The 11,006-nt window shown below is 43.2% G+C and overlaps 1 non-coding gene across 1 annotated transcript; it reads left to right on the forward strand.

The window, feature by feature from the left end:
- The first annotated feature begins 1,452 nt into the window (after nucleotides 1–1,452).
- TRNAC-GCA (transfer RNA cysteine (anticodon GCA)) lies at nucleotides 1,453–1,524 on the forward strand. Its single transcript has one exon. It is a non-coding gene; the product is annotated as a tRNA-Cys (tRNA).
- Nucleotides 1,525–11,006: the final 9,482 nt, after the last annotated feature.

An 11,006-nucleotide genomic window follows, 5' to 3' on the forward strand; every position in this document is an offset into this window, starting at 1 on the left:
TCTGGTCTACCTGGTTTCACATCGTTTAAGGCACCCATCAGAACCATAGCATCTTGATGGGGTATGTTCTCCCGGCCTGTCTTGAAGAAAAACCATACCTTCGTTCCAAGCATTTTGCGTGCAGGTCCCCAGTGCCAATCTTAATAGTCGGTCCTAATGATGCTTGACTTCACGAGTACATGTGCTCTATTGACTCGAGCTATATTAAACCTGTTGGACTCAGCTCCACGAATGCCAGCAAGCTTTGGCCTGTGTTACCTCTTTTGCCCTTAGTCTTCTCCTGCTGCTTTGCTCCAACAAAAGAGCCCTCTTGAATGCTTTTCCCTGCCAGGCTAGCCAGGCTGCAGGGTTGCTACCCACATTCCACGGTCAGGCTGCATTGTCGGGCATTATGTTCCAGTGTTTACTTAGAACGCCACTGGGGACCTTTTTCCTCTACAAGGTCACTGACTGTGATAGAAAGTTTCTCAGAGGCTACACAAGCAAAAAGCAGGTAAATATCAAATATAAGGCTCAGCCACTTTGTGTATTTAAAATTGTCAACAAGAAAACAAATTATAAGAAAATAATAATAAATATTATTGTTTCATATCTTGGCTCTTTTAAAAGGAGAGATTGGGAGACGAATGGAAGGAGGAGAGAAAATAGCATTGAAAGTTTAAAAAAAAAAAGTGCTGATGGATGGAGTTAAGACCCAAGGTTTAAAGACAGCAATTGAATATACATACACACATACACACACATATATAGGTTTTATTCATACATGCACACATATGTATATACATATATATTTAGTACTGTGATAGTTGATTTTTTTCTATTTATGTGCTGCTTGTAAGAAAAACAATCAAAATATTAGGATCTAGAAAGGTTGAAATTAAAGGATAGAAAAAGGTATCTGTAAAAATATCAACTGTGTTGTTCTCTATGGTATGTAACAAATCATCACAAACTATACTGCTCAAAGAATTTCAGGGGAATTCCCTGGTGGTCCAGTAGTTAGGGCTGCGTGCTTCCATTGCAAGGGGCAAGAGTTCAATCCCTGTTTGGGGAACTAAGATCCCACATGCTTTGCAGTGCAGCCAAAAAATTTTTAAAAATAGGTGGCTCAGTGAGCAAAGAATCCGCTTGCCAATGCAAGGAGACATATTCTAATGCACATATATGGAATCTAGAAAAATGGTTCTGAAGAATTTATTTACAGGGCAGCAATGGAGAAACAGACATAGAGAATAGATTTATGGACATGGGGAGAGGGGAGGAGAGGGTGAGACGCCTGTAAAGAGTAACATGGAAACTTACATTACCATATGTAAAATAGATAGCCAATGGGAATTTGCTGTATGGCTCAGGAACTCAAACACGGGCTCTGTAACAACCTAGAGGGGTGGGATGAGGTGGGAGATGGGAAGGAGGTTCAAAAGGGAGGGGATATATGTATACCTTCCAGCTTCCCTGGTGGCTCAGAGGATAAAGCATCTGCCTGCAATGCAGGAGACCCAGGTTCGATCCCTGGGTTGGGAAGATCCCCTGGAGAAGGAAATGGCAACCCACTCTAGTATTCTTGCCTGGAGAATCCCATGGAGAGAGGACCCTGGTAGGCTGCAGTCCAGGGGGTCGCAAAGAGTCGGACACCACTGAGCGACTTCACACACTCACACACACATATGTATACCTATGGCTGATTCATGTTGAGATTTGACAGAAAACAATAAAATTCTGTAAAGCAATTATCCTTCAATAAAAAAATAAATAAAAAAATAAAAAATAAAATAAATTAATTTTTTTTATAAAAGGTTCAATCCCTGGGTTGGGAAGATCCCCTGGAGAAGGAAATGGCAACCATTCCAGTATTCTTGCCTGGAGAATCCATGGTCAGAGAAGCCTGGTGGGCTACAGTCCATAGGGTTGCAAAGGGCAATATTGTAAAGTAATTAGCCTCCAATTAAAATAAATAAATTTAAATTAAAAAAAAAACAACTTAGCGACTAACCAACAACAACGAACAACAACATGTATATTCACACGTATCACACGCTTATGATAGATACACATTCCTAGATAGACAGGGAAGTCCACGCGGGGTTGCCTACTCTTGTGGCCTCCCTTGCTCTCTCTGTTTCTCCCTCTCCAGCTCCTCGGGCTGCTCTTCCCTGAGGACCCGCTGCCTCCTGTGGCCCGGTTCCTGAGCCCATTGTGAAAAGGAAGACTGGACAGCCACCATCCCACTGATCGTCGCTAAAGGATCTTAGAATTGCGTCTCAGGACCCAGACACGGCTTCCAGTTGCCCAGCCTCATCCACTCCACAGCCTCATTTGCAGTGAGTCTCTGTGACTCCTGAGGAAACCTGGAAGCTTGGCGGAGGGTGGGGGTCACCGGTTCTGGGGCTCCGTTCCCCACTCAGTTGCTGCCAGTGCCATTCTTTAACCATGGCCGAAGCTTATTCCTCCAGGCGAGGTGGGTTCCCTCCCACAAGAATCACTTTAGGAAAGAATAGAGAACACAGAAGCAAGCCTGATATGGGAGTGAGCAAAACTGCGCTCTTCTCTCTGAGGCCTGGAGTAGTTTTGGCCTCACCTCTGAGCTACAGAGCGGTTTTGGAACTCTTCTTGTGGGGACCCAGCAAGGCACCTGGAGGATGGCTCAGACTGTGCTGTGTTGGTAAATTTCTCTCTGAATTATGCTTCCTACCCACTATTTCTGAATTTCCAGTAAACTCTCATTGAGATGCAAGCTGATGCCTTCCCAGTGACGGAGATTAAGAGAAAGGACCTGTCCCAGGTGGGTTACAGGATAAACCAGAAAAAGCAATGCTTTTTCTTTTGCTGCCAAAATGGCCAGACAGCATCAACAGTAGCAATGGAGAGCTGAGCCCAGAAGGATGAGCAGCAGGAAATGACAAGAGGAGGATTCTGGGGGACGGATCCGACAGACCTGCACCAACTCCCAGAAACTGCTGGCAAACAGCTTGGGAGGAATGATTTAGGTAACACAATACATGATGTCAACGCCACTGGGTTACCATAATAACATCCACAGCTGTTTACTGTGTACAGAAAGCTTTCCATAAATGATCCCACTTAATCACCCCCAACAGCCCTAGAAGGTTAGTGTCTCTACTACTGTTTTACACCTGAGGAAACCTTAACTGAAGCTCAGAGACAACTGAGCTCAGCTGAAGCAAACAGCTATTAAACGGCACTTGAGGCCTTGAACCGGGCTGTGAAAGTCTAAGCCCCGTGTACTTCTGACTACTCACCCTGCTCCCTCTTCACCTAGCAGATGAGAAAATTACGTGAGAACGGTGCCAGTACTGCATGCTGTAAAGAAAAAGTTGCAAGGGCCATAGGCTAGGCTCCAGCGTGCTCCTCATCCTGTGGATTTTAAAGAAGTTGCCAGTGGTCCCCTGTATGATGTCACTCTGTTTGGGTAACCGTGGATAGGGGAGAATACAGGCTTTTGTTATTTGTCTTGTGCAGAAGATTAAATTGAAGTTGCAGAATCAATTTAGCTCCAAGTCCAAAGGTTCCCCAAGCTGGTCCAAAATCATTTCCTCTCTTTATTCCACACGTAGACATCTGGCCTCAGCCTAACCCGAGTGACTACTATCTCGAGCTATTTTGTTCTTTGGCTTATTTGTCTTCTGAATTATCATCACGACTCTTCCATAATCCCCCTCCAAGTAAATATCAGTTCCTGAAAGAAATTAATACGCCATGGAGACGTCTTCCAACAACAGAGAACGTATTGCGGTCACGTTTCAGTACCAGGAAGCTGCTAATTCAGACACAAGACGTTTAAACAGCCGTTAAAGATGGACCTTGAAACACTTTTCTTTGAGAAGAAAACGTAACACAAAGCATAGGTTTTAAAGTGTATTCGCGTAAGACTCCATAGATACCATTATTTTCTCATACCTGATTCCTTTCATTTCATATTCATTTCTGAACCATTCATGTCACCATTGATTTGCAACAATTTCAGAATATTCTAACAGATACACCACTTTACAACACTTATATTTGTTGTAAGGATAAGAGTATTTAAATACTGTATTGAAATTGTGACGATGTTTTACACGTGTCAAGCAGCTTTAGAACGAGAACAAAAGCATTCCAGTCACCTGGACTGCAGTCCTATTTCCTCTGTATCTGAAATAGACTATCATCTGCTCATTTATCTTTGAGTGATGGGATATTTTTGAGGTTTCAGTTCATACAGTATTTGTACAGCCATAATCTCTCAGATGCCTTGCCCTCTCATACTGTGATCCTATCACATTTAAATGGAAAACAAATCAAGAGAAACTAAAATTATCCGGGTTCCCATTATTAGGACACCTATTAGTGCCTCGTCTGGCTGTTCTATGGAGTGATGCCAATATCCTCTCTGTTTAGGAAGTCCATGTTTAGCACGGGCCATTTGGATGTTGACTAACACACAAAAATGGCCTTTATGCCATAGGAACAAACTTAAAATAGTTTATTAAACTGGTGCATCGGAATTTTCCACCTGAAACCATATTCCCAGGGAGAAAGTCTCCCTGGTTACAGTTTTTACTGGTTGCTTTGTTTATATCTGCCCTGTCCCAGAAAGAATTTTAGACAGCTAGTCACCGCTGTCAGTCTAACATGGTGCCCCATGTATTATTAATAAAAATCCTTCCAGTGCCCACTCTGATGACTCGAAGATGAGGATAAAGCAAACACTTTGGAGTTTTTTAGTGCACCATTAAGATATCACTGAAACATCATTCTGACCCTAGCTGTCACTTTTAATACTTTAACCCATGATACAGATTTTTATATATAGATGCTATGGTTTTCGTTTAAATGGCTAGGAATTTTTTATGTTCACAAGTAAAACAAAACAAAATGATAAATTCTGATCTTAATCTCCAAACGGGAAAGTATTGACGGAGGCGTTCTAGGTAATTCTGTCTTCTGGACAGATTCATTCACTCTAGGGGAGTGAGAAATAAGGAAGATTTATTTACCCAATTAATGAAGACCAGGAAGTGGTGGCTTAGGTTGTATACACTTCCGCGGTAGCACTAACATCTTCCATTGATCAGATACATATTCCATAGCAGGCACTATAATAGGCAAGGCTTTTACAAATGTTTGCCCTTTACCGTGATCCTACTATTACCAACAACCAACAGGAGGAAAAAACGGAGGTGAGGGAAGGTGCGGACGTTGCTCAGAGTGATTCGCAATATCGGGCTTCGGAGCAACATCAGGATTTCCCTGGTGGTCCAGTGGCCGAGACCGCGCCCGTCAGTGCAGTGATCCCCAGACAGGGAGCTAAGATTCCACACGCCTCATGGCCCAAAAAGCCAAAAAATAAAACAGAAGCAATATTGTAACAAAGTCAATAAAAACTTAAAAGAAAAAGGTTCACATTAAAAAAAAAAAAAAGAAAGAAATCTTAAAAAAAAAGCTCCATCGATCTGGCTCCTGGCCTCACCTTCTAGCACAGTGATTCTGCCTCTCACAGGATGCTATGATAATACACACCTGGCATCATGAAGTACCAGTCTGCTTTCTAGATGGCCGAAAGAAGTTTCGTAGATTTCATGTACACCCACATCATAGCTAATATTGGCCTTTCTTTGGGATAAGCCTGGAGTAACTGGAACCCTCTGAACAACCCTGGTTCTAATTTGGATTATCAAATATTTTGAGCCTCTTAAACAGAGACTGGATCACAGACACTCTCACGCAGGACCTAGTTGGCAAAGATTTCCCTTGCCCTTGTCATTCATTAGCAGAATTTGCAGGATTAGATTGGAAGAGACCGACACTTGGAGAATTTGGTAGAAAAGAGATATCGGGATCAACGAGAACAGTGTCTACCACAGTCCACCCTTTTCGCAAGATGAGTGGGCAGAGAGAAATAGGGAAGGGAACCATGGATAGTCACTTTCTTGTGGTTTTTGAGGGAAATAATGGGCCTGGCATGGTAGCAGGCAAAGCAGACTGAGGGTTGGCTGGATTGAATAATGTCAGTGCACTCTGGGACATAAGGACTGTCCCAAGTCATCTGATATCTGGCCCTGGGGTGATTAGGGCAGGATGAGAGGGGTCCAGAATCTAGTCCCCATCCTTAGGAAGTTTCCTGTGTCCTTGATGAAACATAACTAATATGCATGAAACAGAGAGCAAAGAAATAGTAATTATTTGACCAAGACGCATTTTACAGTCTTTAGAAAAAGGAGAAATTAATGTGGACTACCCTTTTTGTGAGGCTGTAACAGGAAGCCTTGCACCTAAAAGGGTTTAAATAAGCATAGGCCAAAGTATATCCATCAGTTCCTATTTTATCTTTCAGTGCCTTGGTTTTCACATTTGAAAAACTGGAGGTAACTAACACTTGTCCTTTCTCATAGCTGGAAGGGATAATTACCAAGATCCTTGGAGTGAGGGTGCCAGGATGCACAGATATCTGAAGGAAGGATATCATCCTGTTAACCAAACAGAAAAGGCAAGAAAATAAGAGACGGGCATCAAAACCTGGACAAATTGCTCTGCACTCCCAATGTAGGGGGAGTGGGTTTGATCCCTGGTTGGTGAACTAACACCCCACATGCTATACGACGTGGCCAAGAAAATTTTCAAAGTAAATTAACTTTTTAAAAAACTGAACCAATTGCATCCTTTGACACAACCTGGACTTGCCCAATGGCACAATATGGAATGCTTCCTGTATGATGTTTCTCTAACTTTGTGTTGGCCAGAATTTAGCATGTCAATCTTTTTTCACACATTTCTTATTATTTGGCAAACTTTGGAATCTTCAGCAAGAGCAAGCAGTTATCTAGTGCCAGGGACTATTTCAAGAGCTTGAGGGATGTATCAATAAGCCCAATCCTCTTGAAACAGTTCTGTGTGGTAAGTACTATTAACACTCTGTTTCACTAATAAGGAAACTTAAGTATGGAGAAATAGCTTGCCCAAGGTGTCACAGCTGATGAATGAAAGAAGTGATAGTCTAACTGGAGCCCAAGCACTTAACCTTCAAGCCTTAAAGAAATCTCTCAGCACGTCATTGTGAGGTACTGCCAAGCAAAGGAAGAGCCAGTATAAAATTCCTGTTTTTATGGACAGAAGTGTTGTAAGAGATATCGTACAAGAGGTGTCCACAGATGACAGTTTCACTGGTAGGGTAAGGGGCCACTTTTTACTATTGAGGTGCCCTATAAGTGATTCTGCATACAGCCTAGTATGGAGGCCTTGGCGGGAGAGGATTGGGCAACTAAGAAACAAAAGACGATGGCAAGAGGAGGGATGCAGAAGTAGGACAGCCGGAACGGATCCAAAGTAGGGTACAAATCTGGAAAGGATTGAAAATCAGGACAGTGGTTTAGGCATCCAGGTCTCAGTCTGTTCCTGACATAAAATAAATGAATTATCTGAGTATCCTAGGCCTTTTCTCTATGTTCAAATGTTCATGCAATGAACCACAAGGAGTGTGGTTTCAAAACTAGTGGCCAGCAGCACAAACTGGGAAATTGCTTACTTAAACCTCTATGACAGTGAGATTTAACCAGGATGATTTTGTGATCTTTGGCATGTTTACAAAGGCATAGTCTGGGTAATTTTCCACTGGACACTGTTTATCCAATTTGCAGATACTAATATTGTAAACGGAGAAGTCAATGGCACCCCACTCCAGTACTCTTGCCTGGCAAATCCCATGGACAGAAGAGCTTGGAAGGTTGCAGTCCATGGGGTCGCTGAGGGTCGAACACAACTGAGCGACTTCACTTTCACTTTTCACTTTCATGCATTGGAGAAGGAAATGGCAACCCACTCCAGTGTTCTTGCCTGGAGAATCCCAGGGACGGGGGAACCTGGTGGGCTGCTGTCTATGGGGTCTCACAGAGTCGGACATGACTGAAGCGACTTAGCAGCAGCAGCAATATTGTAAACACGGGGGTGGACACTCTGGTAGATGCTGGGGAAACAGATAGAGAAGTTCAGCCCCTGCTCTCAAGGATCTCATGGTCCAGTGAACAGTCACACCCGTATTTCATCAATGAAAATGCAAAAAGTGTGACAAGAAAGGGTACATGGTGCCATAAAGGCACAAAGGGAAAAAAATTCAACTGTTCTAGAAAGTTCCATGGGAGAAGTGTCGTGGCTGACTATCACAAGATTTGGAGTCTTCCAGATGGTGGGAAAGGATAAGGAAGGACATTCTTGGTGGAAGGGATAAATGGACAAAAGACGCACATGTGAGAGGGCATGATGAATTCATGCACTTATAAGCTGGTATTTGTTTTCCCAACTTAAACAGCACACATTCATTGTCTCACGGTTAGGGCGCCATGGTCAGGAGTCTGAGCGTGGAGTAACTGGCTTATCTCCTTCATACCTTCTCCCTGGTCTGCCTTCAAGGTGTTGGCCAGTGGTGGGGTCTGATTTTAAGGCTTGACTAGGGGAGGATGCTCTTCCAAGCCCATGAGGTTGTTGGCAGGATTCAGTTCCTTGAGGCTGTTGGTTGAGCAGCCTTAGTTCCTTGCTGACTGTTTGGCCAAAGGCTGCCTTGAGGTCCCAAGATCATGTGAACTTCCCTGACACAGCCACTTACTTCATCAAAGCCAGCCATGGAGAGTCTGCCAGCAACTGGGAAGGGACCATCTTAGATCATTTAATCCAGAAAGGTAACCCTCTGTCTTGATGGATTTCATTGATTAGAGGCAAGTTACTCGACCAGCTCACGCTCAAGGAGAATAGATTACACAAAAGCAAATGTACTGGAAGGTGGGGATTTGGGAGGGTGAAGAGCATCAAGTCTCTTTGCCACAGAGCCAGTGCCAAGTCTAGGAGACTGGTAACTTTCTATCCATACGCCCTGCATTGTGAAATACCATCCCAATTGAAAAACATGATGAAAAATTCTGGCTGGATCTGTAACAACCTCATTTGCTTTTCCCGCCTATCTTCTCAGTCTCTGCTGAGAAGAACTGGTGCCCCTGAAACCAAGCTCCTCCTGGGATGATAATGGCCCTGGCTCTCAGTCTCCTATCTCCTGAGTTTCTCCCTAATCAGATTACTACTGCATTATTAGGCTCCGTTATCATATTATGCTTTTCAGCGTATAGATAGAATTTGGGATTTTCCTAAATGCTTGAAATAATTTTAACCCCTTTAAACCCTCATTAAATGCTTTCTCAGTGAATGTTACTCATTACCAGTGAGATGTATTCACCTCTGGCTCTTTCCAAAGGGCATAGCTTTAAGGAGATAACAGATTTTTGACAAGTTATTAAAGAAGGGTTAAGTCCACAGATTTCATTATCATTTCTGGCACAGAGTTTGAGGTCATGTTTTCTTTTTATTTTGTTGCTTGGGTTTTAACACATGAGCCCCACCTGCCACCGTCACCTGAGGACCTTACTATGTGAGAGTTTCAGTGACAATACAAGGCTTGTGAGTTGCCTGAAAGAGATCAGAGAGTATCTTAGAAACAAAGTAGAATTTCTCTCTCTCTCTCTCTGATCACGATAACCAGAAATGGAAAAGAACACCCAACCAAAAATAGTAGCACCATTTACTCTGACAGAATAGGAAACTAGCAGCTTCTGCTTGTGAGTTTTAGGACTTCAAGCAAGCAACACCTCTGTGACTCCTTCTACTCATCTGTCAAACAGCAAGGATGACAGAGATGCAAATGTATTTCCCTAAACAGAGTCCAGATTTAGTACAATGCTGAGCCCAGTGTGTACAGCTCTGAATTTTACCGAAAGAGAAGCCCAAAATAACTGAGTAGTCCACGCTCTCAACAGCAAGCAGGGGTTGCCACGGGTTTCAATAAAATTCTATTTATAGCCAGCATTCTGGAGCCACAGTCACAATTGTCTGTTAAATAGAAGAAATACAGGATTATTTTACACATCATTTAGAACACAGTTTAACAGAACCTTCTAACACAGAAATGAACAATCTTTAAGAACAATCTTTAGATGTGTGTGGGAAGGTAGAGAAATCACAAGCTTTGGGGTCCAGAATTATGGTTCCTAACCTCCATTTGGCCTCTGAGGGAATCCCACACCCACTGTGGCCTACATCATTAGTTCTCAGATTTTTTTCATATGGGGCCACCTCATGCGAAGAGTTGACTCATTGGAAAAGACTCTGATGCTGGAGGGATTGGGGGCAAGAGGAGAAGGGGACGACAGAGGATGAGATGGCTGGATGGCATCACTGACTCTATGGACATGAGTCTGAGTGAACTCCGGGAGTTGGTGATGGACAGGGAGGCCTGGTGTGCTGCGGTTCGTGGGGTTGCAAAGAGTCGGACACGACTGAGCGACTGATCTTATCTGATCTGATGGTTTTTCCAGTGGTCATGTATGGAAGTGAGAGTTTGGACTGTGAAGAAAGCTGAGTGCTGAAGAATTGATGCTTTTGAACTGTGGTGTTGGAGAAGACTCTTGAGAGTCCCTTGGACTGCAAGGAGATCAACCCTGGGTGTTCTTTGGAAGGAATGATGCTAAAGCTGAAACTCCAGTACTTTGGCCACCTCATGCAAAGAGTTGACTCATTGGAAAAGACTCTGATTCTTGGAGGGATTGGGGGCAGGAGGAGAAGGGGATGACAGAGGATGAGATGGCTGGATGGCATCACTGACTCAATGGACGTGAGTTTGAGTGAACTCCGGGAGATGGAGATGGACAGGGCCTGGCGTGCTGTGATTCATGGGGTTGCAAGGAGTCGGACACAACTGAGCGACTGGACTGAACTGAACTGATATATAGCTGATACACTTCCTTGCACAGCAGAAACTAACACAACATTATAAAGCAATTATACTCCCCAAAAAATAATTTTTAAAAAACAGTCAAAACAAACAAACCTCACTTGATTTCGTCTCCCGTAAGAGCTATCCTCTCCTGTTTCTGTTCAGAACCAATGTTGTTCCGAACTGTCCCTCGTAGTTTCCATTTCTTCACCTCTCCTTCATATAAAAATTATTTTCACATTTTAAAAATTAAAAT

The sequence above is a fragment of the Bos mutus genome, chromosome 23 (genome assembly GCF_027580195.1).
Source record: "Bos mutus isolate GX-2022 chromosome 23, NWIPB_WYAK_1.1, whole genome shotgun sequence".
In the NCBI taxonomy this organism is placed as follows: domain Eukaryota; kingdom Metazoa; phylum Chordata; class Mammalia; order Artiodactyla; family Bovidae; genus Bos; species Bos mutus.